This window comes from Sciurus vulgaris (assembly GCF_902686455.1).
Source record: "Sciurus vulgaris genome assembly, chromosome: 2".
NCBI lineage: Eukaryota > Metazoa > Chordata > Mammalia > Rodentia > Sciuridae > Sciurus > Sciurus vulgaris.
Window position 1 is genome coordinate 87,140,075 of NC_136462.1, and position 26,945 is coordinate 87,167,019.

Consider the following 26,945-nt stretch of genomic DNA (forward strand, 5'->3'; position numbering starts at 1 on the left):
TACACTTCTATTTTTCTATTCTTCTTCTTTTTCTTGCTTTATCAGACTCTAGCTAGTTTTTAGTCTTAAACTCATCACCTAAAAAGCACTCAAGGCCTTCCAGCCACAGTGTCTATGTTGATATTATTCATTGGCTTCTTGTGAATATCCTCACCATTTCCCACATCTACTGTTATAATAGGAAACATTTATTCAAGACTTACAAAGGTTCTAGTATCTCAAAGCTATTTTGAAGATTCTCATCCCTTTCTATTTTCAACACTTAAAATTCAATTACTTGCCTTGTAACCTAAGTTTTAAAAAATTTTTGTATTGGCAGATAATAATTGTTTATCTACATAGGGGATGATGTAATATTTCAGTCCACATATACATTGCATATTGATCAAGTAAGGATATTTAGCTTATTCACCTACTCAAACATTTATCATTTTCTGTGATGAAAACATTCACAATCCTTTCCTTATAGCTATTTTGAAGTGTACAACATCTTATTATTTCCTATAATCATCCTTCTGTGTAATAGAACACCAGAACTTACTCTTCCTATCTGGCAATATGCACTATTCTTTCTTTACTTCTATGATCTTAAGTGTTTTCAGATTGCTCATACAAATGAAGTCATATGGTGTTTGTTTTTCTGTGCCTGGCTTATTTCACTAACAAGAAGGCCAGGTCCACTCATCTTGCCTCAAGTGACAGGATTTTGTCCAGTTTTGTGACTGAATAGTATTCCATTATATATAGACCACATTTTATTTATCCATTCATCTGATTATGGACGTGCAGTTGATTCCATTTCTTGGCTATTGTGAATGGTTCTGCAATGAACAGAGAGTGCAGGTCTCCCTTTGACATAAAATCCTCTCTTTATGTCATCCGATAGTTTTCCTTTTAATGTTATCCCTAAGATTATTTTTTAAAATTTATTTCCCATACTTTGCTGGGGCTTAGACCTCACCCAGTAGCTCTCTCAGATTTATTATCCTCCTTTATCAATCAATTAGCACGGTTCTTTCTGTTAGCCTCTCTCCTACTTTCTTTGGCAATTACTGGAGTCATGAAGTAATTTATCTTATTTGTGTTGTCTCCCCAAGAAAGAATTTAAATTATATATTTCTTCAAGGCAGATCCTGTCTTTATTGTTTTAAATTCTTCTCATTTGTTCTGTAATGTGGTCAGTGACAAAAGCATGTGACAAAAACTTAACAAATCGGAAAAACAAATGTCTTTATGATTAATATGTTGAATTTGCAAATGAGTGCTACTCTACATAGAAGAAAATAGATTATGGATATTAGAGTGTGATGCAAATGTATTCATTTTAATATATCTTCTTATTAACATATTTAAGTGTAGATTGTTCTGAACTCCCGATTACATTATGGGAATATGTATAAGAAGGGAGCTTATAAAAACACGATGTCTCCAAAAGGTAGGTCAATAATAGCTATAGTACTTAATTCTTAAATGTAATTTTAGAACTGTTTCCAATCTCTTTTAAATTTTCTCATCAATAAAACAAAGTATTCATATTTATATTAATTACATGTTTAAGAAATTTATAGCAATCAGATAATGTAGAGCTATGAGCTCATGGAATTTATGAACTGGTTATTTTTCATTGCTTATAGAAGCGGATCACATAATTTTCTTTCCTCAGTTTTCACCTTATATATTCTTAATATTAGAAGGCTTCTGAACAATCTTCCTGATTTTTCTCATTATGTAGAGTGTTTCCCAGTGTTGAAAATGGTGTTGAAAAGACTAGCATCGTCAGCTGGTGATGTTAATTGCTGCCCATAGCCTGAGAAATGAGGCAGAGATGGATGCTCAACATATGCTTAACAATGGGCCCCTCCCCCTTCCTCTAAATGGGTCACAACATTCTTGCTAATAGTCTACACCCAAACTTGGAAAACCTTCTGAGTTAAAATATCCTGTTTGTTATCTGGTGAAAGGGGCACAGTATTAGAAAGAAACTGAACTTCCTGTGTTTTTTATACTCAACCGATTCCTTGGATATGGCACCAAGCATAGGTCAGACTTCATGGCAGCTTCTCTTGTGATAAGGTTTGAAAACTGAGCCCTAGGTTGGGGCTTGTTTCAGGGGGACTTCCATTGTGCCTATTGTAGTATTGAAAGTAGTTCACTGGAGAGGAAGGCAAGAGATTACAAGTTAGTCAGAGCTTCCTTGGACCAGGTTGTGCAATATTAGATGTACTATCAGGGAAGGGCTACATATAATAAGATCTGATTAATAATTTGTTCCAATGTAACATCAAAACTTATGTTCTAAACTAGTTTTGATGAGTAGCTGAACAAAATCATTTAGAATTGCACTGTCCAATATGGTAACTACCAGCCAGATGGGGCTATTGAGAACTTGAAATATGACCTGTTTAAATTGAGATGTACTATAAGCAAATACTTGGTTTAAAGAAAATAATGTGATATAATATTGTTTTTATTAAATACATGCTGAAATAATATTTTACATTTATTGGATTAAAGAAAATGTATCCTTAAAAATGAAAATTCCACCTGTTTAATTTTCACTTTAAAAAAATGTGAATAAAATAAAATAGAAAAATCACATATATAGTGCACATTTTATTGTGTTGGGCAATGATGGTTTAGAACTTTCTAGTAATAAAGACCTGGCTTTAAGTCCTGGCTCTGATCCATGTGTTATTTAATTACAAAGTCTCAGAATTTTTGCATAAGAATAGTACTCCCCATATTATTTTAATGAGGATTAGCTTATGTTGGTAAAGCACTTTATGTGACAATGAGTCATTCTCTGCAGTTTTCAGTTTACTGATACATAAAATCACAAGTTCAGGTAAAAATTTTAAAGTAATTCATTCAAAACATTTGGTCTAGTATGGCCTCAAGCTCTAGGTTCATCAGTGTGTTGGTAATGTATGTGTTAGTTAAGGGGAAGCAGGAATACACTGATGAGTATGCGGCTTAGAAATCCAGTTTGAGCTGCCCAGTCTCTGCTCTGGTCCCTTTTCCAGAGACTTCCTTGTCTGCCATCTCTAAAGTTACAGTGACATCAGTCATGCTGATATGATTGTCCCCCCTGGTCACAGTTGACTAGTAGAGAAGTGAGCACCTGCCCAGGTTGGGGCAAGATTTCCTTTGAGACCAAGAGAATCCAATTCTGTCTGGTGTATTCTTAAGTAGAGAAGACATCAACTAGAGAGATATCAGTGTTGTCCATTTTCAACTCTGCGTACTGGGAAATAGAGACAGCCCCTCTGTGGTAGAAAGAAAAAGTTTAAACCAATGTGGGTGTGGTCCTTAAATTTGCTCATGGTCTGCTAGAGGTGTAAGCACACAAGTGATTTACCACACTAAACCATTTTAAGAGACACAGAGAGGGTAACAAGTGACAGACTGATGGAGTTGGTGAAGGATGCCAAAATAATATGTGAGGAGGTCATCTGAGAACAAAGGAGGCTCTTTTTAGATGAAGAAGGGAAAATAGACATTTCCAGGCAAGGGACACATACAAATGCAAAGTATGAAAGCGAATGTTACGTTGCGAGGATGATGGATCCGTGACTGGATAAAAGGATGTTAGGACCTTTCAGAGTCTAAATTTGCTTTTAATTTTAAACATCCTCAGGAATACAAAGGACAGGACAGGAGGTGAATAAGCAATGAACTTGGGAGTAAGAAGACTTGACTGTTGTTGCAAACCTGACACAGATTGATGACATCACCTTGGGGGATTTTCATCACTTTTTTGGCAATTGGTTTCCTCATTTGAAAAATGGGGAGACAAATTACATCATCTCTATGGTCCCTTTAAGCTCAAAGTTCCTTGGTTTCATAAATTAAATACAAAAGTTTTTTTCATTCTGACGAAGCATTTCTAGTAGGTTTGATTGTGGCAATGATTTAAAATAGATGTGCTTCCTTTCCTGTCAAAACAGTCTGATATGATAATATGCCACATCAAAAAAGCTTTGTCCCAAATATTTACTTCATAAACTAGGAAATTACACCTGGGCTTGAACTAGTTATATCTTTAATATTTTACTTTCTCCATCTGTGCAATGGGCCAAATGAAATATGTAATGTATTTGAGTATTGCAAAATAATGATGGCTGTGTTCTGTGGGAGGAAAGCACCATTCCTGCTTGAATATGAAAAACAAAAAACATTTCCCACCAGGTTGTCTCCAAAAACAATTTTATAAAGTCTATTGGTATTTAAAAATACAGAAATGGTCATAGGAATGGAAGATTTGTTGAAAATCACATTTCCAAGTACAGTGTATTTCTTTCACATGCATCTTTTGTACTCCCGTCTTTCTGCCTTTGGATACCATAAAGGGGAACTCTTATTCTTTCTCACTACATACTTGTCATGATCTTTTGACAACTTGATCCTTGAGATTTTCTCTATTTAGAAACAATATTCCATGGAAATAAATGACACACGTTGTTGTTGACTGTTACCAGGCATGAAAACTTGCTAAGTGGAGCAGATTCCAAGCTGAGAGAATGGGGATTAGAAGTATTGGTGAGGTTGAATGATAAATAAGAAAATTACAAGCACAACCATAAGTTGACGGATGAGAAGGAAAGAGAAATAGCACATCTACTGTGTGCACAATTTATTTAGCTACACTATATTCTTATGAGACCTCTTTCAAAATACAAGGATGTTGAAGTATTGGTTCTATTAATGATACAATATTACTTTTTAAATTTATTGTAACCAAAAAAAAATCAACTAACATACATGGCTTACAGTAAAATTATCTGGGAGATAAAATCCCATTTTTTATCATTAATTCCTTTCTAAGATAATCAATCCACATAAATCCCTTGATCTTCAGATAACTAAAATGTTACATGTATCATAGCATCTACCTCTACCAAGGCAGGTAAGTTTGTAAGTATGAAATCATTATTCTCTAACATATTGAAAAAATTTTCAATTTTATTTGTACTTATTACTTACTATATTATTATTTTATCAGGGCTAGAGTTCAAAATCTTCTGGTTACTGCTGGTAGCGGAATTGATGTCCAAGGTTTGACAAGTTTAGGAAACATGGACAAACCTTGTAGTAGAACTAGAATTAAGAGATTAATTTAGAAGAATAAATTCAGACCAAATAAATGTGACAAACTGATAGATAAAAACTTCAGGAATGTGGTTTCTAGCAGAGTTATCAAAATCTGGGAAGATACAAACATTTTAAAAATGCTTAGACAGACAATGGGTAATATTCATAGAAGGGAATGAAATCTGTCTTTTTGAGACAAACAGCTGGTGAGTCACCAGGCCTTAAACATACTATTTAAGGTCACCGTTGGAAGCTAAGTACAGGCCTAGTCCTAGACAACGGTTTTTATACTTACATTTGTGTTATGATATAATCAATAGATAACAATAAAATACTCTCTCTATCTGTGCTTGGTTAGAAAATCTATGAACGTTTTGGAGATTTGTTCAATATGGTTTTATTTGGTTTGTTTTCTCATGGTGGACTCCTAACAATTATATATTTGAATAAGTTCCTGAGATGACAATAAAAGTGACAATTCTATTGGAAAAGAAGAAAATCAATCATGTGCCAGACACTATAGTAGACATTTTCAGACTCATTAGCTCATTAAACTCTGAGGGTTTAAGTTGCTAAACTGTTTCCTAGTTTAGCAAGGAATGGGATCATAATTAGGAAATTGGACCTGGCTGAAGTTCCTTACATTTGGGAAGGAGAGAGAATTAACACACAAGGACTTCTGTGAATCTATTATCCATGGCGATTCTACTCTACTATGATGAAATCATATTTTTAATCTGCCTTGAAGGTTGGGGATATAAATTCCTTAAAACTCTGCTCTTGCATCACAATGGTATGCCAAACAAAGGGTGGACAGTAGAACAAGGACACCTAGGGAGTTCAGTGCAAGGAGGAATTTAAAATAACAAAAAACAAAACCAAGCAAAAAACCCAAGAATCTTCACTTGAGAAGATATGCTCTTCCCATGGAAAAAGAAATGAGATGGGCCCTCAGGAAAACTGTGGAAGAGATTCCTCTATTAGTACAAGGTTGACCTCATGGAATCTAACATGTGTGCCTTCTCGACACATTAGGGAAAGAGATTAATAGCTATGAGAAAATATAAGGCACAACAGTCTTCCAAGCTTGAGATTCCTTCTCCAGCATTGTCCCATCCATCACTCTGTTGGCCACCCAAAATCCAAAACCAAAGCAATTACTGATCGGCGCTGAATTTAAGACAGGCGAGCTCTATAAATCACAGGTTACTGCTGATCTCTCCTCATATCACAATACCCAATTAATTCCACAATTTTATTCACAGTAACTATGATGCCCCAGACATTGAGACAAATGCTGGATGAAATAAAAAATGATCCTTCCAAGGTTCATGACCTTGTGAGGAAGACAAACATGAATAACCAATGGAAAAGCAACACGCTTTCATAGGGATAAAGCTGGGAAGCACTAAAATATTAATCACCATACTACTTCTATTAAACTGCTTAACTCCAGGAATGTAAGTAGTGCTAGGCCTCAGGTTCTTTCTCTTTAGAATGAACATAGTAATAATGAGTTCATTTGCATAATTTCTGTGTTATAGAAATGCATCCCTATAATTCAATATAATACCTACTCTCTGTTGCTGTTATCAAAGAATTTGGGGAGAATTTGGTCTTGGATGAAAAATGGAAGAGAAATAAATCTATCAAATATAGTTTTTGAAATAATCATTCAAATATTTTCAAATAACCACACTTCATTAAAATTTAAAGTATCAATAATTTTAGTACTGTAAGTATATTAATTTAACCCCCCATTTTTGCACAGGTGATAAAAATGAGAACCAGAAAAATTCAGAGCCTTTGTAAAGGCTGCTCAGCTAATAAGCAGCAGAACCTGGCTTGGACTCTAACTTTCTGATGCCTGCCCTGTGCTCCTGTGTCTAGTTTCATGTCTCAGGGTACTAAGCTGGGCTAGTTTTACCAGGTTCTAAGTGAAAAAAAGGAATATGACACCTAGTGTTTACTTTTTTGGGTCTCCTTGACTTCTTTTAAAGTTTATTTTTACTCACATATTGACAACTGCATGAACTATGATGCATCTAAATAAAGTCATTAAATATTTTTATATTTAAGCACATCTGTAGAACTTTAAGTGTAATCATGTACTTCCTAGCAAAAAAAGAAAAGATTATTTCTGCACAATATATACTACTCTCTTTGGTGTTATCCAGTTTTATTCCCATCAATATAAATAAATGCATAAAGTGCTGCACAGATTGCAATGCTGGAGGAAGGCCTAGTACACCGGCTCACCACCACAACCTAGATGGAGGCCTGAACACCACAAGATCTCTGAGATCTAAGGAGAAGAGTTTTATTTGGGAGAGATGGAGCCCTTGTCACATAGGAAACTGCTTCTGTCTTTACTGCACATAACACTGTCTTTTATATGCTTGCAGTTAAGCTAGCCGTATATCTTAAAGGTCAAGCCTTGCGTAAGCAGTTACTAGCCTATTTGGCAGATTAAAAAACAATTCTGCTAACACAGACGGTGACAGGCTCACAGACCACAGAAGAACATCCTGTTCATAGAGCACAGGAAAGGGGGATGGGGCCTCAATCCCCAAGTGGCCTGAAAGGCGCGGGCCTCCTTCCAGCAGAAGGGACCCACAAAAAAGATTACTGTTTATTCATAAATTGGACTTCTTAGGAGAGTAGTAAATTTTCTATACATGCCAAAACTCAGATCATTTTAGTTTTCATAGGTCAAAGTCAATAAAAGCAATAATTTGAAATCTAAATCATGACATCTCTAAACAATACATCATGTTGAATAAACAAACACTTATGTTCTATCTATATCCTTTAATTTAGATGGCTTATTCCAGAGTATAAATGAATGAATTTGCTGGTTTTCCATGTTGAAGCAGAAAATTTCTTACTCAGATTTTTTTCTTTCCTGAGAAGGTGTCATGAACATTTTTCCTGATGCAGAAAATACACATAACAGGACATCAACATCACTACACACAATGAGCCAGTTCATCAAAAGTTAGTTGAAACTCCTTCCCTCTTTTCTCACGTCAAGAAAGCATGTTTACATGAAAATAGTAAAGTGACAAATATTTACATGAAAATGGTAAAGGGACAAATTGAACTCTATTTTCCTCCCTTGCTTGCTTCCTTCCTTCTTTCTTTCCTATCCATCTATCTGTCTTCAGGCATTTTTTGTGCTAGCTATTATTGGCAACTCATTTCCTACCTGATCAGTTTCATAAAGGTATCAAAATTCCAGTCTCAGAGGAAAGGAATACAGATCTACATGGTGTGCAATGATTTAGCCTCTGAGGTGACCGTGTCACCTTCTGATGGACAACTCTTAACAACACTGGTACTATCTTTTAATGTCTGAACTAAGAAGTGACAGAATATATAATGACATTTAACAAACTATTATTATTTTGGTGTATTTTAAAACTTTCATGTGTAGATCAATGCTCAGAACATTTTAGAGTCAGATTTCTATTGATTAGATAATCTCTCTCTCTCTTTGTGAAATAATGACAAACCACTATCACTTAATTTTATTTTCTTGTTGATTCAGAGATCCTGGGAATGCTGAAGATCACACTATGACACAATTTTCTATAGTAAGGAGGAAGATGAAGAAGATTGTGGTGACAATCTACATGTGGTAACATGATGCATGTTAGAAGTTCTTCCCAAATTGTTGCTACATAGTACACTATAAGAGCAGTAATAATAAAGATAGTGATGATTACATAATTCTATTTATTCACAGGGAGAATTAAATAGCAAAGTAATCAATAGATTTTTATATTTGCCCTGTTTTCCTCCTCATAGAAAGTGAGAAGCTCAAAGCGCATGGTACTACCAGCGAGTTCTGTGTTTTGTGCCTGACTAAAGGGATTTTCATGTGAATTCCAAAAGAAATTCCAAAGGATATTTTTCCAGAAGTGAACTAGTTGCTGTGGATCACACCTAGGGAAGTCACTGACATACAAATTCCAGTTTTATAACACTGGCTTGGTATATTGATTGGCTTTACCAGCTTAACCTTTTTGAGTCTGTTATTCTTTCATAAATGTTGTTAGTGTTCGGTGTACTAGATGTTAAATGGATAGTACAGTATATTGATTCTGAATCTAATTTTCATTTCCAGGGTATTGAGGATAACTGAATCTGGCATTTAAAGCGTTCTAATACTGCATGAGAATTCTTTAAAACAATTTTTCCTGAAAAAAAAAAAGATAAGTACATTCAAAGAGTTTCTAGTAAAAATTAAGTCTATGCAAATTTTTGTTATTGAAGATATCATTAGGCAGCATTGAAGAACTAAATTTATTCCAATAATCATTATAATGATGAAAAAATTCCTTGCTTCAATAATTGATTTATGCTTCATTTAAATGTACAGAGTAGTTTCAATATAATTTCTTATTAGCTCTAATGACGAATTTTAAAGTAGCATGACTCTGAAATAAAGATGAAAATTCTCCATACAACTTATTGCATTTAAATGGATTTAATATTTAATATTTAAAAAATCATTTGATGTAAATAGCCATCATGAATCACTGCAAATATACTAAGATGTAATTAAATGCTTTTTTCTTTTCAAATGCATCTACTTGTTTCATAATAAATTAATTTTTTACTCCTTCTTTTAAGTTATGCTATTATTTTTGAAATTATTTTTAATTGTGAAATAATATTAACTCTAAAATATCAGCAAATTAAAAAAAATCTTCTAGGCAAATCCAAAATAACTGAATTAGTGTTTAATATTTGCTTTTCTCTTACAATTGTTTTAAAGCATGATCGTAAACACCCAAATTTCTAAGAATGAAGGGGAAAAAAAGCAAAACTTGGGAAAGAAGCAAGAATCTATGATTATAAAGCTTTTGTCATCTAAGATTACGCACATAAAGAAACTTCTCTGGGACCTAAATATGTACTTGAAAATTTCTGGTGTGAAATATGTTAAACTGGGGATGGAGCAGGATTAGCACAGTTCCTATCTGCTAGATCCAGAAATCAGGTGTCTAGGTGGTCAGGAGTCAGAGCAGCTGCCAGGAGATCTGGGAGCTCCTTTGTCTACTAAATGACCCTGAAGAATCATGAGAGCAGGTAGAGTTTCTGTAAGCATGGACAGACGATGAAGAGATTCTTTTGACCCTTAAGGCTGTGGCCAATCACACATGCTCACACCATATCATGCAAACCTACTCCCCGACTTGACTAGTAAGAATACTGTGACAATCTTTAATCCACACCTGATGAAAAAGAAATATATTCTGAATATACTACAAAATGTCAGGACAGTAATACTATTTCCTGAGTGGCAGTTCCTGAAGCACTCAGGCCCTGACTCTGAGAACTTAGGATGTAGCGAGGGAAGAGTTCTTGAAAAAGGAACCAGTAGCTCTCTTTCAGGTTGTTACTCAACTCAGCATGTCCTCATGTCCTCAGTATTCTTATGTTATATAAAAACCATGATAATTTTTCTGAACAGATTCCTGGGGTTCATGAATTGAAGAGTCAATGCTTGTTACTGTTAGAATGACTATATAATTATATCATCTAAACTAGGAAAGTTTTGAGACAAATGGAGGGAGTCTTTGTTAATTAGACTGAGGCAGCATGCATAAACCAGAACTGTCCTGGACAAATAAGGACATATAATTACTTTAGATATAGCACATTTAAAACTAGAATGCCCTGTGCAACCGTAAGTTAGGACAGTGGTAGAGGGGATGGCATACGAAGCCTCGTTTCCAGTCCAATTGGACAAAGTACAGTGAGACTTGACAGAGGGGGGCCTACCACCAGCACACCCTGTGAAGTGGCCAAGACCCCTGGTGATGACAGCATAATCTGACAATGAGGATAGACACAAAGATAGTGACTTTATGTCCTCTTTTGTAGTGAACTATGGATGAAAAATCCTTGGTTACATCACCACACTGCAGCCACAACCACATTGAGACAGTTGTGTTATTCTTCTCTGCCCTGAGCACTTCATCCAGTCACTCTGGATGTCAAGGGTTCTTACTTCAGAAAGGTAATCTCCCTGATAAAAGCTCACAGTGGCCTAGAAGGTCAGTTGCTTGAAGAAGATAAATCAGCCCAATTCTTTTTAGCCTTATGGGTTTGTGTAATGACCTACATTCACTACTGTCAAGCATGGTTTACAACAAGATGCAATATTAACCTAAAAGGGGTATTTCTGAAGAATTATTTAATTAAGCATTTTTAAAATTTGAAGTATCTTTTTCCCAAACCTTATAGGATTGTTATTTAAGATTAGTCTATATTGTTTCCAAAGCAATAATAAGCATAGTTCTTTTCTACAATTTTTTCCTTCTTTAAAATAGACTTTCAAACAATGAAATCAGAAATGATAGATGAGGACCTATTTGTATTTTCCCAGCTTAATAGAGAAGAAATGCTATATGCTATTCAAGGTTATTATCATATTTATCATTAATTTTGGCCAAAAAATTAGTCTATTGAGTTGAATAATCTTGATGTTTACTTAGAGGAAATACTGCTTTTTTTGTTAACATCAACTTCATTCCTAATTGCCCAAGCCTGGAACAACTCAAATATCCTTCAGTGGGTGGACATAAAATAAACCCATACATCCATAGATAATACCATAAAACATAACATGGATTGACCACAAAAACATTATGTTGAGTGAAAGAAGGTAATCTCCAGGTTATACCCTGTGTGAGTCGCTTCACATGACATTCTGGAAAAGGCAAATCTATGGAACAAATGAGTGATTAGAAGAAGAGGGGATAGGGTTTAATTACAAAGGGAAGAATGAGTTTGGGTGACAGAAATGCTGTGTCCTCATTATGTTGGTAGATACATGGATCCATACATGTGTTACAATTCAGAGAACTGCATACAACAAAGAGTTCAATTTATGGTATGTTAATTTAAAATTTTTAAAATGGAAAAAAAAATCCAAATAAAACTTCTTGTAAAAAATGCCTTAAAAGGGTTGGACAAAGTGGCATACACTGTAATCCCAGCAATTCATGAGGCTGAGGCAGGAGGACTGCAAGTTTGAAGCCAGCCTTGGCAACTTAGAAGACTCTCAGCAATTTTGCAAGACCCTGAACCCCCCAAAAATAAAAAGGACTGGTAATACAGGTCTCAGTGGTAAAATCCCTGAGTTCAATCCCTAGGACACCTCCCCTCTACCCCTCCAAAAAAAAAAAAAAGGCTTCAAAGAAATTTTCCACATGTGTTTTTGCCAGTAAGGTAGCTTTGGGCAGTGAGTGTTTGGGGGGAGGGGTCTGCCACACTAGCCCTGGTGGTCTGTGGGCCAGTGCTTCCGTCTGTAAAACAAGATCAATCCACTACAGTGCTCTCATATTGAATTCAGGGCCACTCCTTTTGTGAAAGAGAGAGGCGTGGGTAGGTTTGAAAGGGTGTTTGGTTTCACTGAGCTATGCAAAAGCAGCTCTACACCAAGCCTTCAAGTGAAGAAGTGCCTTTGTCTGTCTCCTATGCTGTGTGAGGCTCTGGATTGGAATAGCTGATCTGGAGCCAGAGAGACTGGCACTGAGGGATTTTGGAGCAACCCTGGATTCTGGGGTTTACTGGTGAAGCCCACTCACTTGTTCCTTTGACATGTGCCCCTGTGGATCTCAGTAGTCAGTCAGACTGGGGAATTGGCTCTAATGATCAGCAATTGTAAACAAGATCTTTGGGGGAAACTGTTGCTGCCTGCAGCAAAGAGACCGCAGGAAAGAATCTGAGGCGGACTGGGAATGAACAACTTCTTTATTTTTCTCAGAGGTGCTTCTTCTCAGAGGTGCTTCCTCTCCCAGAGGAAGAGAATGTCTTATATACACTATAGCAGCAAATCAGTTTAGGATTAAAGTAGCAAGATAGGAGCATGCACCACGGTACCAAGTAAAAAAGAAGGAGGAACACACGTTGACCACAAGTGTGAAAGAGACATCAACCAATCAGGCAAAAGGTCATGAGAGATCACACCATGTTAACAATAATTATGAGCCACCCTTGGCCCAACACCAGCCGCCATCTTAGAGCTACTTCCTCAAACAGCTGTAAACATGTCTCTACAGGAAACTGGAATTGTACCCCTTGTTTCAGTACCCCTAGGTCACACCTAAACACTGGGAACCTCTAGTCTTGTAAGCCTAGGTAGAGGAAATACTTTTTCATTACCAAACTATCTTCTGACTCTCTATCGTGCTTGAAAAAGAAAAAATAAGGAGGATAAAAATATTATATTTTTTTGCAATTGTTTGTTAGAGGCAAAAAGCATTATATATTGAAGTCTATTTAATCAACAGTGTGCAATTTGAAAAATTCTTATCAAGTAGAATAAAGTTAGCTTTCAAAAAAAAAAACCTTGTGAAATATTTATCTTTTATGACATTTTAGCATTAAGCTAGTGGTTGAACTCAGTGATATCAGAAAAGTAACTAAATTTGGGCTAGTTGTAGGACCTTTATTCCTAAGAATCCATTGGTGTCCCAAATTTAGTATTAATTTATAAGGGATATACTGTTTTCCTATCACGTACTGCAGGATGATCTCAGTAAGAATAATGGCCTTAGTGTATACTGAGTAAAGACTATTAAGAAGAAGTTACATTACCAAACACAAGAGGAATGACATTCATTTTCTCAATGCCAAACTGCACAGATTTAATTACAGTTTTGGAAGTGTAGACTTCTTTTTCTAAAAAAAATATAAATCATTTAAAATAATTTATAACAGAGATGGTAAGTTTAAAACCCAAGATATTAATTCTGGTAATTTCTAGGACTTAATTTTTCTTGGAATGTATAGGTATAAAAATTCTTTTCCAGTCATATTTAAGGCCAGAAGTATTTAGAGTTGTCATCAGAATTATGCAAACAATATTGACCAATCTAGAAAGAGGTAGCATCTCACAGACATTTGAAACTGTTTTAGAAATTCCATACTTTTACGCCACAATGAAATCCATTATTTTTATAATCAATACATTCGAACAAAGAAGTTTCACAATTTTTAAAATATGGGGTGGTTACAGTGAATTGTATATTTTATAAATGGAAATTGTTTTGTAAATTTGCACTGGGTACCTAAAGTGTGGCTTATCATTTTTGAAATTTGTTCTCTAAAACAAGTCGCACTGTAAATAAAATAAGCCAATCCCCCAAAACTAAAGGCTGAATGTTCTCTCTGATATGCTGATGCTGACATATAGTAAGTGGCAGGGGGAGGAAAGAACAGAAGTTCATTGGATTAGACAAAGGGCAATGAAGGGAAGGGAGGAGGGATGGGAATAGGAGAGACAGAAGAATGAGCTGGACATAACTTTCCTATGTTCATATATGAATACAAAACCAGTGAAACTACTCATCATGTACAACCACAAGAATGGGATCCTAACTAGAATAAGTTATGCTCCATGTGTGTATACTATGTCAAACTACACTTCATTGTCACGTGTACCTAAAAAGAACAAATAGGAAGAAAAATAAATAAATGAAACAAGTCACACAATAGTGTATAAATCTAGGGCCTATCATCTCATATTGCTTTTGAAAAGAGAATGAATCATGTGCATATTAAAATATGTTTGCTTTATTTTTAAAAAAACCTATGGTTTAGAGCATAGTTTCATGACATCATTAACTCTCAGGGTTTTGTTTACATCAAAGATAGCTATCATAAAACTGGATTTTACAGATCTTTTCTAATTTCAGCTGTATTATCCCATCAACTCACATACATAACCTGTGGCTATATCTTAGACTTTTTCATATATTATGAATTATGACACAGAAACATACTATATACTTAGGATATGTTTTATTTACAGATTATATCTTTAAGTTTTCTGCTTAATTCTGGAAGCATGAAGGTCAACACTCTATTGTCTCAATACTAATAACAATATAATTATATTAAATTTAGTCTTTTTTGATGTAGTCCTTTATTTTCTAAAAACAATGGTGAGTTGGGAGGGAAAAATGAAAATTGTTGGACAGCAGCAAACACAGATTCCCGGTCTTATCCACATCCCATTATAGATCAGCTCACATTTATTATTTACTAATTGCTGGGCACTGTGCTCAATGAGGATCCAACTGATCCAGACTGACTCTATGACATTGATTTGATTCTTTATTCTCCTTTATCAAAGGAAGAAACCAAAACTCACAGAAGACAAATAACTTGAAGTCCAATATATGAAGAAAGTTGGAGCTTGAATTCAGAGTCAGAGTCTAAAGTCTAAATATTTCATTTGACTAAAGTGCACACCTACTTAAGAAACTCTGTTGGGATCTTGATCAATTAAGGGAAACAGTTTAGAAGATTCATATACATAAGGTTTCAGGCATAAATGCATAAGATCTTTTGATTTACAGAGTTTTAAAAATTTTATTTTATTTTTTTGATGTAGATTGAAAGTATTGTCTTTGAGGATGGATTTACTGACTAATTGAAATTAGTTTTCTTCGAGGATGGACCCACTGACTGAAGTTCCATAGTATTTTTGTGTATAAACAATATCCATACCATATTCTTTACAATCTTCAGATGCAGTGTCTTTGTAAAGAAATTTAAGTGGATTATTATTCTAGATTCTTGCAAATTTTGATTCTAATATTTTATAGTTGTCTCATCTACACCTAAGTGCATAGCAATTATTTTTTGTACAAAACAATTTACTTTTACTTAGTATTACACATTCATCATTTTGGCTTTTTAAGAACAAGTCTCTTTACATATTTGTACTTAATTATTTCATATACATAATTAACTTGTGGAACTGCGATAATTACTACTGACATAAACAGGATTAGAAATGAAAATAATATGCCATAAAAAGTACACAATGCAACTGACACTCAATTCATGCTGAGGACATTAGTCTGTAAATTAAATTTTAAAGAGTGAGGGAGGAATCTCCAATCTTTTCCTGGCTGTAGGTAGGATGCACAACCTCCTAGTTCTTTGCGTAGTCTTCTTAGACATCTTTATATGAAAGGAGTTGCATAAATGCAAAGTAGGAAAAGCCAATCTCCAGATTATGGGCTGCCCAAGTATGATACTACTTAATCTAAATATTGTGATTATGAATAACATGTGCTCATTAAAAATTTCATATGTATATGACTATACCAGTGTATTAAACTTTAAATATTTGGAGCAATTATCTGACTTTTATACTTTCCTAAGAGTCATCTGCTCAAGCATCAAAAACATGTTGCAAATGTATTAAGGACTGAACTATGTAACCAAATAAATTATGTTTCTTTATTCTAACCATGATATTCTTGAACATAAAAATGTTTAGCAGCCTATTACAGAACAATCTTTTGTGCCATATGTTACATTAAAATGACATGATAGTTAAAACATATTTCTTACTAAGGTATATATTTTCAACTTGATAAAATAATTTGAAAGATGTCAACTCAAAGCACATAATGCTGATTATTTTAGTAAAAATAAAATAGAGATATTTTTATTCTAATAAGAATATGCCTGGCCTAAAGTCACACCTTCCTGTGCATCTAACAGTATTCTCATTTTATCATATTTTAAAAATCCACACCTCATATTTTCTGTTACCTTATATGGATGGTGCTAATGACACACAAAGTAAACCTTCTATTAGCTCTGTAGTTGAATAGGATTTGTTTAATTTCAGCTGTCAAATAACATGAAAAAAAATTCTGGTAACCCTAGGAGTTAAAATATGTTAGAACTATGAAAGCAAATGTTTCACAAACAGCAATAATTTATTGATCACATTTGTTGCCAGCATAAAATTAAAACTGTAGAATACACCCATTTGGGAAGTCTGAAGACTTACTTTTTTGAGTAGTTTAAAAGAAACTTTGGACAAGTTTCTCTTTAAAGCAAGCAAAAGGAATTAAAAGTTTAGGAATGATGTATTTCTACCTTACTATATAACAAAAGGAATCATTCTCTATGAGGTTTCAAAAAGCAGCTTTTCAGTGATTGAAATTAAAAAAGAAATAACCTCCAAGTCTAAAGATGAAGACAAAGATGCGAACAAAATACTCTTCCTTGACTTTCCTCTCCTTTCTGATGCCCTTAATGGTTTTGTATAAATGACTGCTGCACATATTTTTGGCTGTGTTTCCTCCGCATTCACTAACACACACAGACACATGTGGTTTCAGAATGAGTTCTCTGGAAACAGGCTGTTGCAGGCACAAGTTTCATCCGGGTGAGATCTTGGGGGACACACCTAAGGAATGAAGAAAGCAGCACTATGCAGAGGACAAGCTGGTCTTTCTGAAACTGAAACGAAGGCCAGAGTGTCAAAGAAACTTCAGGGTTTTTCGAAATTGATTTTCTATCCTCACCTCAGGCACTCATTGGCCAGTCCCTTAAAGGAGGTGCAGCCTGGGTGGAGTTGTCTCAGGGAAGGTCAAAACTCAAAATCATCCTAGTTTGGCTCATAATCCCAAGAAGTGGCAGTTGGCTTTGAAGAGGGAATCTGGATGGAGGACTCCATAACGTCCTCTACTTCCATTTTTGCTATTGATATTTCTATTGATTCTATAAAAAATAAAATTACTTAAATATGACCTTCAGTTATTTGCATTTCTACTTAACCACACAATGTTCATTCCTTCTAAGTGAAGGTATAGAGGTCTAACTCATTTTTAAAAAATTTTTTTTTAGTTTTACAGACTGCATTTTGGTTTGTTGTACACTAATGGGGTACATCATTTCATTTCTATGGTTGTGCATGGTGTAGATTCATACCATTTGTGTAACCGTACATGTACATGGGTAATGATATCTGTCTCATTCCACCATTTTTCATACTCCCCTTCATTTCCCTCTATGTTAGTGGGCTACATAATATTCATTTTAAGAGTATGATTAATTCATTTCTACTTTTGTTTTTGCTGATACAAACAATATCTTTTTATTTCTGAATTTATATTTTATTAAAAATTATATGTGACCTTAATAGAGCTAGAAAACAAAACAAAGCAAAGTTTTGTTTAATTAACTAAAATAATTCATTTTATTAAATATGTTAATTAAATTAATATTATGAATTTTAGATAACCTAATAATTTAAATAATCACTTTATTTTACAAATAACTTTATTAATTTAAAAAATAATTTTCCAGAAGTTCAACTACTGAATCAAAGCATATGCATATTTGTTTAAATAAACAATGGTAGGTTACTTTACTAAATAATCATGATAACATGTATCACCTCAAAAAGTTTATAGTTTTGTGTCATGAAAATCTTATCTGATTGTGATTTTTTTTTTTTTTTGATCACTTAGCCACATCCCCAGCCCTATTTTGTGTTTTATTTAGAAACAGGGTCTCACTGAGTTGCTTAGTTTCTGAGGCTGGCTTTAAATTCTTGATCCTCCTCCCTCAGCCTCCCAAGCTACTGGGATTACAGGCAGGCACCTCTGAAAGCCCAATCTGATTGTGATTTTAATTGCATTTTTGATCACTGGATGGTCAACATTTTTTAATATGTTGATATCATCTATTTGTTCTTTCTCTTCTTTAACTTGTCCTTTTGTTTCCTTTTCTGTTTTTTTAATGATTAGTTTTGCTTATGTCATTCTTATTAAATATTCTATGTATATTTTAATGTTTTTTTCTTAGTTAATTGCTTAAATGATTTTGCTTTTTTATCTTTTAGATACAAATACCTTCACTTAATACTTTTTCGGTTTTCTCGCTCTGTTGAAAAGTCCTTGCATTCCAAGATTCACCTGCAATTCTACTAAAATCATCACAATTTGATTTTTACATTTATATGTATTCTTTAATGTTCAATGTGTATTTATTAAAGGAAAAGGACACTTTAGAAAAATATGTATAACCTGATCATATTTTGGAAACAAAAAGTGTAATAATAAACAAAATCACACATCAAGAAAACCTGTAACCTCCTTCTATGTGCGGAAGCACAGGAGTCTCCAGCTGTACGTGGATCAATTGGCAGATGACAGAGGCTGCTCCTTAAAAAGTTTTGAGTCAAGGTGTCGGAAGGTTTCATTCTTCATTTGCTTAAAAACAGAGAAAAGTAGTGATAGAATTATGTGCAATTTTAATTTTCTGTTTTGGACTTTTCTGTGCTAACCAGAGTAAAGATTTCTTAATGATATTTTATTACCAGAAAATAAAATTGAAGGCTTTCAAGAATCCATCATTAAGTGGAACAGTTCTGAAGATTTCTTTAACTTGAAGTTGAATTTTTTTTAAACATTTATATAGACTATACATCTATAGCTTGTTTTAGTTCCTCCTCATTATTCATCCCCCTGGGGGAAGTGAGACAGAAGTGAATTACAGAAGGACTGATTAATGCTCACCCCTTCAAGGACTTCAGTTTGCAGGAAAGTCCTGGCAACAAATGGTTTTATTTCTGTGTCAGGTTCTCTTTTTAGGACTTTCTGCATACATTTTTATTTTTAATACATTTAAAAGTTAGTTATCTTTTCCATGGTTTGAGGTTGGCAGCCTTGTTTTTTTTTCAACTCTAGTAATTCGAAGTGTAACTTGTAGTTTGAGTTTGGCAAATGTGTACAGTCATAATTGTCACCAAAATGTAAATTTTGGAATATTTTCTTCACTTAAAAAATGTCCTTATGATCCTTTATGTCTAATACCCTATGCTCCCTTCTCAACAACTGATCTGTTTTTATGGTCTTTTCTATGACTTATGAGTCTAACACAATCCTTTTAAGGCTGAACCATCTGTTATGTGTACATCAGTTGATTGTTCTTTTAAGTTGACAAATAGAATCATTTAAATGGGATAACTGAAGTGAAATCATTGTATGGTTGTACCTTGATGTGTGTTATTGTTTGGATTTGAGGTACCCTCCAAAAGCTCATGTATGAGACAGTACAAGGGGGTTTAGAGGGAAATAATTGGGCCATGAGAGGTTTAACACAAACAGTGAATTAATCCCTTGAAGGGATCAATTGATTGATAATTGAAGGCAGGAAGGGTGTGGCTGGAAGAGGGGGATCCCTGGGCATGCCTTTAGGGTATATATTTTGTGTCTGGCAAGTAGAGTCTCTTTTGGCTTCCTGATCATCTTGTGAGCTGCTTCCCTCTGCCACACCCTTCCACCGTGATGTTGTGTCTCATCTCCAGCCCTGAGGAATGGAGTAGGCTATTTATGGACAGAGACCTCTGAAACCTGGGGCCCTGAAACTTTCCCTCCTCTAAAGTTGTTCTTGGCAGGTCTTTTGGTCACAGCAGCAAAAAAACTGACTAAAACAATGTGTTTATCCATTTGAGTTGTTTCCAGTTTCTGGCAATTATGAAAAAAAAATACACTGTAATAAATATTTACATACAGAGCTTTGTTTGGATATATGGTTTTGTTCTCTCTGGTAAGTATCTATGAGTGAAGGCTTCATTTTCTTTTGTATTATTATTATTTTTTTTTATTTTTACAGATTGCATTTTGATTCACTGTACATAAAAGGGGTACAACTTTTCATTTCTATGGTTGTACACGATGTAGATTCACACTATTTGTGTAATCATACATGAACATAGGGTAATGATGTCTGTCTCATTCCACCATCTTTCATACCTCTGCCCCCTTCTCCCTCTCATTTCCCTCTAGGTAATCTGAAGTTCCTCCATTCTTCTCTCACCCCTGTCCACCACCCCCATTTTTTTTAATGGGTAGTTAGGTATCCTAAACTCATTCATTGGATAATCTATTTTTAACCATTTATTGGAATGTTGCAATCAAATACTAACTTTACCTCTTACTAATCTTTAATAAGTTTTGATTGGAAAATCTTACAATATCTTTTCTTCCATTTGAAATTTTGTGCAATTTGGTTGAGCTTTAAAAAGCAAACAAATCCTGTTCTGTCCTGATAGTTACCTACTGATATCTATCTATCTATCTATATATATATATTTATATATATATAAAAGGATCAGTATTTATATGTAAGTCTTTTCATAACCATAGGCTGTTTCTCCATTCATTCATGTTTTATGTTTCTTAATTTTATGATATTCTTCTTAATGGTCTTGTGCCATTGTTACTACATTTATTCTTAAGTATTATATGCATTTTTGCTATTAATTGGATTTTTTCTATTTTTATTTTTGGCGCTTATTCATTTACCAATCACTCATTGATTAATTCTCTTGATTGGTATTTACTGAACACATACTATTTTATCTGGTGCACTGCTAGGTACTAGGTATCAACAATGAATAAGACAAATTTCATGCATTTGTGCAGGTTATTTTTAAATAATGAGAGATAAAAAAGAAATACACAGGTAAATATCAGATGGTCACCTAGTGCTAGGCTAAAAAATTATTTTAAATCGATTTCCTCATAAGACCACCTAGGGAAGCATTCATAGCTATATAATGGCATCTAATTCCTCAGTCTTGAAGCACTCCAACATTGGGAGGCAGAACAAAGGGATGTAGGCGATTTGAGTGGACAATAAAAAGTGACCAAGAAGGCAGAAGGGAAATTGGCATATCTAATATCTTTAAGCCAAGTGAAGAAAGTGCTTCATGGAAAAAGGAAGGGTCACCTTAGTCTTTGACTTTGTCTAATGCTATTAAGAAGTCGAATAAGATGAGACACTGAATATGTAGACTAGATAACTTATGACTTTGATTCATTGTTTCAGTAGCCTAGGGAAAGAAAATTCTGACTTGAACAATATACATACACACATGTATGTAAGTACTTGTGTGTGTATGTGTGTATATAGCACATTGACCATGGTAACTGTAAAAACAACAATATGTGATAGTTAGTGAGGCATTAAAATCAAACATCTCACAATAACACAATGAGGGATATGCCATTATTTCCCTATTGTCAGATGAAAGAACAGAAGCAAAGAAAATTTTAGTGGTGAGGGACATTCAATGATAGGCACTCATCTAAATGTTTCTATTATCTCAACACATTTTGGTTGATTCCGTAAGGTTTTCTAAACTATAATTATAGTTTAGAAATTGTGATGTCTTTGCTTTTATAGTCTTCTATATTATATATATGTATCATGTTGAATTTGATAGGACCTCAAAAATGATAAGCATCCCTATCTTATTACTACAGATATTATAAAAACTTTTAACTTATCTTCATTTGACTAGATGATTGTTCTTGAATTTTGGCAAATACCATTTAATTTTTATCAAAATATTTCTTCAAATTCTTTTTAAACTACAGTCTTTTAAAAAAATTGTTATAGGGAACTGAAATATATCAAACACCTTGACAGCATCTATTACTATATTATATGACTTATGTTGATAAACTTTCTATTATTATGCCTTTTGTGCCTTCCTAGACTAAATATAATAGGAAGAAGTGATTATTTAAAATTATGTACCTGGATCTGGTTTGCTACTGCTTAATTTAAACATTTTACTTTTAGATGCTGGACCTGTCATAGTACTCTGAAATTAAATTAATATTTCTGCAGAGAAATGTGTGAATATTCACACTAAGTGGCACAAGACTTATAAGGTCAGGCTTTCTACCAAATGACTTTTTAAAAAAAACTTTTGGTTTTTAATATAGGAACTGTGGAAGATAGTGAACCTATAAGAAAATTATATGCTCATTTACAGTTAGAGCCACATCTGATTTTTTATCTTTTTAAATGGTGAAATTTTAATACCCTCTATAGTTATTGTTACGTTAAAAAATTCTATACTTAAGAATTAGAAATTATTCTTATTGAACATTTGTTTGGGAATGTATCCACCTTCCTATTTTCAAGTTTATTGCTTTGGAGAATGTAGAGATAAGAAGTTCATCAAGCCCCCAAGTTAGGAAGGTGTTCAGAGTTCTACATGAGAAAGAACATTAGTATAAGAATCAGAAAAGGAAGAAATAGAAAAGGGAAATTTTGTTAGTGTAGAATCATATGAATTAAAGAGAGGAAAATTTCATTGAGTTAAACTTGTTTTAGGTACTAATATGCATACAAATTTGTACTTATTTTATCTGGAGTTTAAGTTGGAATTGAGCTACCCTGTTTCTGGTGCCTTTCAGACAGTATCTCCCACACAGAGAGAGGCTCTGAATATCAAATTAATCTTGCCAGAATCTTTGAGTCTGAAGCTTCAATTGGTACTCCTGAAGATACTGAGGAGAGTGGAACCTAGGGAGAGTTAAGTAATTAGAGTAACTTCTGATTTGGGAGAAGTCAAGCAAATCCTTCCATGCCCCAGCTATTTCCGTGTCTTCTGTGCTCCTCTTGAGCCAATACTCTTCATGTCAATGGAACCAGAGTCCGAGCATTCAGAGGCAATTTACCCATCACATTATTGAGATTTCATCTTCAAAATTAAGATGGGAGTTTGAGTTTCCAGATCTTATGATTTGTGATCTTGAGAAACTCAGCCAGTTGTCATGTTCAGAGACCCTGGGAAATTGTAAAGCAGAATTTACTACAGTTACTGAAACTTTTAATTTCCTTCACACTTACTTAATATTTAAGCTCATAGCCTCTTTATCATCATTTTGGACCCAAATTATTCAAACCAGTTATAGGGTGAAAATATCAAATAACTCAAATTCTTCAGTGAGCCCACTAGCTGATACAGAGTTTGTTTAATGACTTTGAAGTTTTTAGATTTAGAATTTATTGGGAAGCATTAATGGGATGTTGCACAATGTAATCTTCAATGTGAGAGTTATATTTAATCTCTTACATGGTTTCCAGTTCTTGTATGTCATTGAACAGTATTTCAGACTAGATTTCCACAAACCTTTGTTTAATGTTCTTAACAGTCATTTCAAAATCTTATTTGACTTTACTTCTGATTAGGATAGTGTCTCCTTCCAGCCCCTATTTTAAAGTTTGAATTATTTTAGCTGATTATTTTTCTTTTCTTGCTGAGCATGGACCAGATAATAAATGTTGACATTAAGAAGTTTACCTAAACTTTTGCATCCAGATAAACAGAGGGGTCTTTGTAGTTGAAATAAAGATGTTTACATTTCCTTCTGTTAATCTGCCTATTGAAACACATCCATCATACAGATGTTTCTGGGCAAAAAGCATCAGTTAGTGTCATTTACTCCTTTAGTCAAAGGCCTCACAAAAGGAGCTTTTTTCAATCAAAGATTGCTCTTTCCCTTGGCAATTACATCTACTGAAAGTTTAAAGACTATGTTAAAAGATCACAAAGTAATCTTTAATTGTAATCAACTACACCCTTTGTCAGTACTGGGGATTGAACCCAGAGATGCTCTGAAATATATATCCAGAACTTTTAAATTTTTATTGTTACTTTATTATTATTAATTTTTATTTTGAGACAGAGTCCTGCTAAGTTTACCAGGCTGACCTCGAACTTGCAATTTTCCTACTTCAGCCCCTTGAATAACTAGGAAGTCTGAACTAGACAAAATGCAATGTCAGTAGAAGAAAAAAATATCTGATAAGAATGTCTTTGTTTATATTTTGTTCTCTGTCTCTGTTATCATTCTTTGTTTCTCTACTTTCTTCAAATGTAGAAGCTGAGATTCCTGACATCATATAACATGGAAACACCTTGCATTTTGTGAAAAAAATTCCTGGTATTTGGCAGTACATCTTTGGGATGACATTTTGGACAACATATAAGAAAGGGAAGAAATCCAGAATAAATGAAAGAGGCAGTGGGAAGTACCCCTGGGAACCATGATTTGCAGGGTGGGGGGAATAGAAAATTCTCATAATTTAAAAATGAAATATTCCCTTTGGAAGTATCTATGAATCCTGTCTTTCATTATGGAATAATACATTTGTCAACTTAATTTTTTTCTTTTTTTCCTGATTTATAATAAATTCCATTTATTTTTTTTCTTTCTTCCAGGTACTGGATAAATTTAATTTAAAATGAGCCTATGATATTTGGACAGCGACAGACTCAGGGGGGTCAAGTTCTTCTTCCCAAGATTTCTTTTTCTTGGCTTTGCTCTCCAGTGAATTTCCTAACCACCTCAACAGAATCCATCCTGCCTATCCTCTCTTAGATTAAGTTTTAAATAATTCACCTAGGCATTTGATATGTGTTTCTGTAGACTCTGGATACTTCTATATATGTTATCTATACCTCTTCCCCTACCCTATGATGTACCAAGCAACTTTGGATTAATCCTGTTTCACATCCATTTTGAAAAAAAAAAAAAAAAAGCAAGAGATAAACAAGTTAGTAAACAAATATGCCTATGGTCATCAACTGGATCTTGCTCCTCTTTGTAGGACTCGCAGCATCTAAACAGCAATAAATAGTGCTCAACAGAGATATTCTTACTATGTCCTAAACCCACTATATCTGCCCTTCATATTGCTTAATATCTAAGTTACTGTCCTGATATATAAATCCTTTACTATTATTCCCCCACTTGAAATTTTCTTGATATGGATCTTTCTAGGTCTCTGGCACTATCCTTAGCTACTATTCCAGGCATGCCCTTCACCCCAGCAATGTACAAATTATTCTGAGTTCCTAAAGTATTCTCCTGGGCTCCTTTACTATTCTGAGTCATTCTGTGCATTGGTCCCTTGGCACAGAATACCTTTCTCCTTCTAAGTCCTTCAAAACTCATTTAATTCAATCATTTTCAAGATGCCCTGCTTTGCTTACTGACTGTAGTTTCTAAATATAGTCTCCTACAATATCTTTTTATACAGCTTTTGTCAATTTTTAAAACATAATATTGTCATGGTTGGTTTCCTCAGTTATTTACCTTAGTAGAATTTAGAATTTCAGTCTGGTGCTTAGCAGAGTATAGTTACATAATAGGTTTTTCATACATAATATTGAATAAATTCTTTCACAAAAAATCAAAACAGAGCAGTCTTTCCAAATGAGAGGATTAGGAAAAAAGTCAGTAAACAACTTTCAAGGAAAAAAAATGGATTTATAAATAGATAATTATAGTAATCAATCTAATTGGTTTTTAATGTAATATTGGCTTTGGGAAAGAAATGCTATATTGTTTTTAACATAGTGTGGATAGTACTATTGAAATCTTCCATCTGCCAATCATCTTTTAAGAGCCAATATGTCTTAACAAAGGCTGTGTATCACCTTCAGTGTTCCAAGATGAAGGAGTAGGTGGTTCCTGGGTATGTGTAATATCACACACTTTTCCACAAGATCCTTGTGTTTTCTTAGTGATGAAAGATTGTATAAAAGTTCACTGGATTTTAGAATAACAATGTCAATTTCATCTTTTTTTCATTCCTAAAAATACTTTTATTGTTGCTGACATATAGACATCAAAATATTTTTATCCCAATATTCAAGCCAGAGCCTATATTAAGATGCAGAGAAAGGTTTGGCTTTCATTCATCTTTCACTCATTCATAAAGAACCTGGCAGAGAGATTAGCACTCAGGTAGACAGCACAGCTGGGATCAAAGAGGTGGCCATCTACTGCTTACCATTCCCAAGACTAACTGAAATGAGATAGTGTTACACAGCCCAACTTAATGGAAGGAAATAAAACCTTCTTGGTACATAGCAGAAAACAATCATAAAAATGAGATCTAAATTTTTTTATTTGATGTTAATTCCAAAATAAAGGCCTAGAAATAAGGATTTTGCAGGGACTATTTTCTCTACCAGAAATGCTTTTACTTCATCTTTCCCCACAACTAACTTCTGCCTGGTTTTATATCTTGTCTTCAAATAGACTTCCTCTAGAAAATCCTTCCTGATTCTCCAGGCATTCTCAAAGTGAGCTCATATGAATTCTCCTGATAACCCTTGTGCTTGGTTTAATGCAGGAGTATACAACTAATAAAGACCAAGAGTCTTAGCAGCAGGGATTGGATTTGCAGCCTTAGTGCCAAGG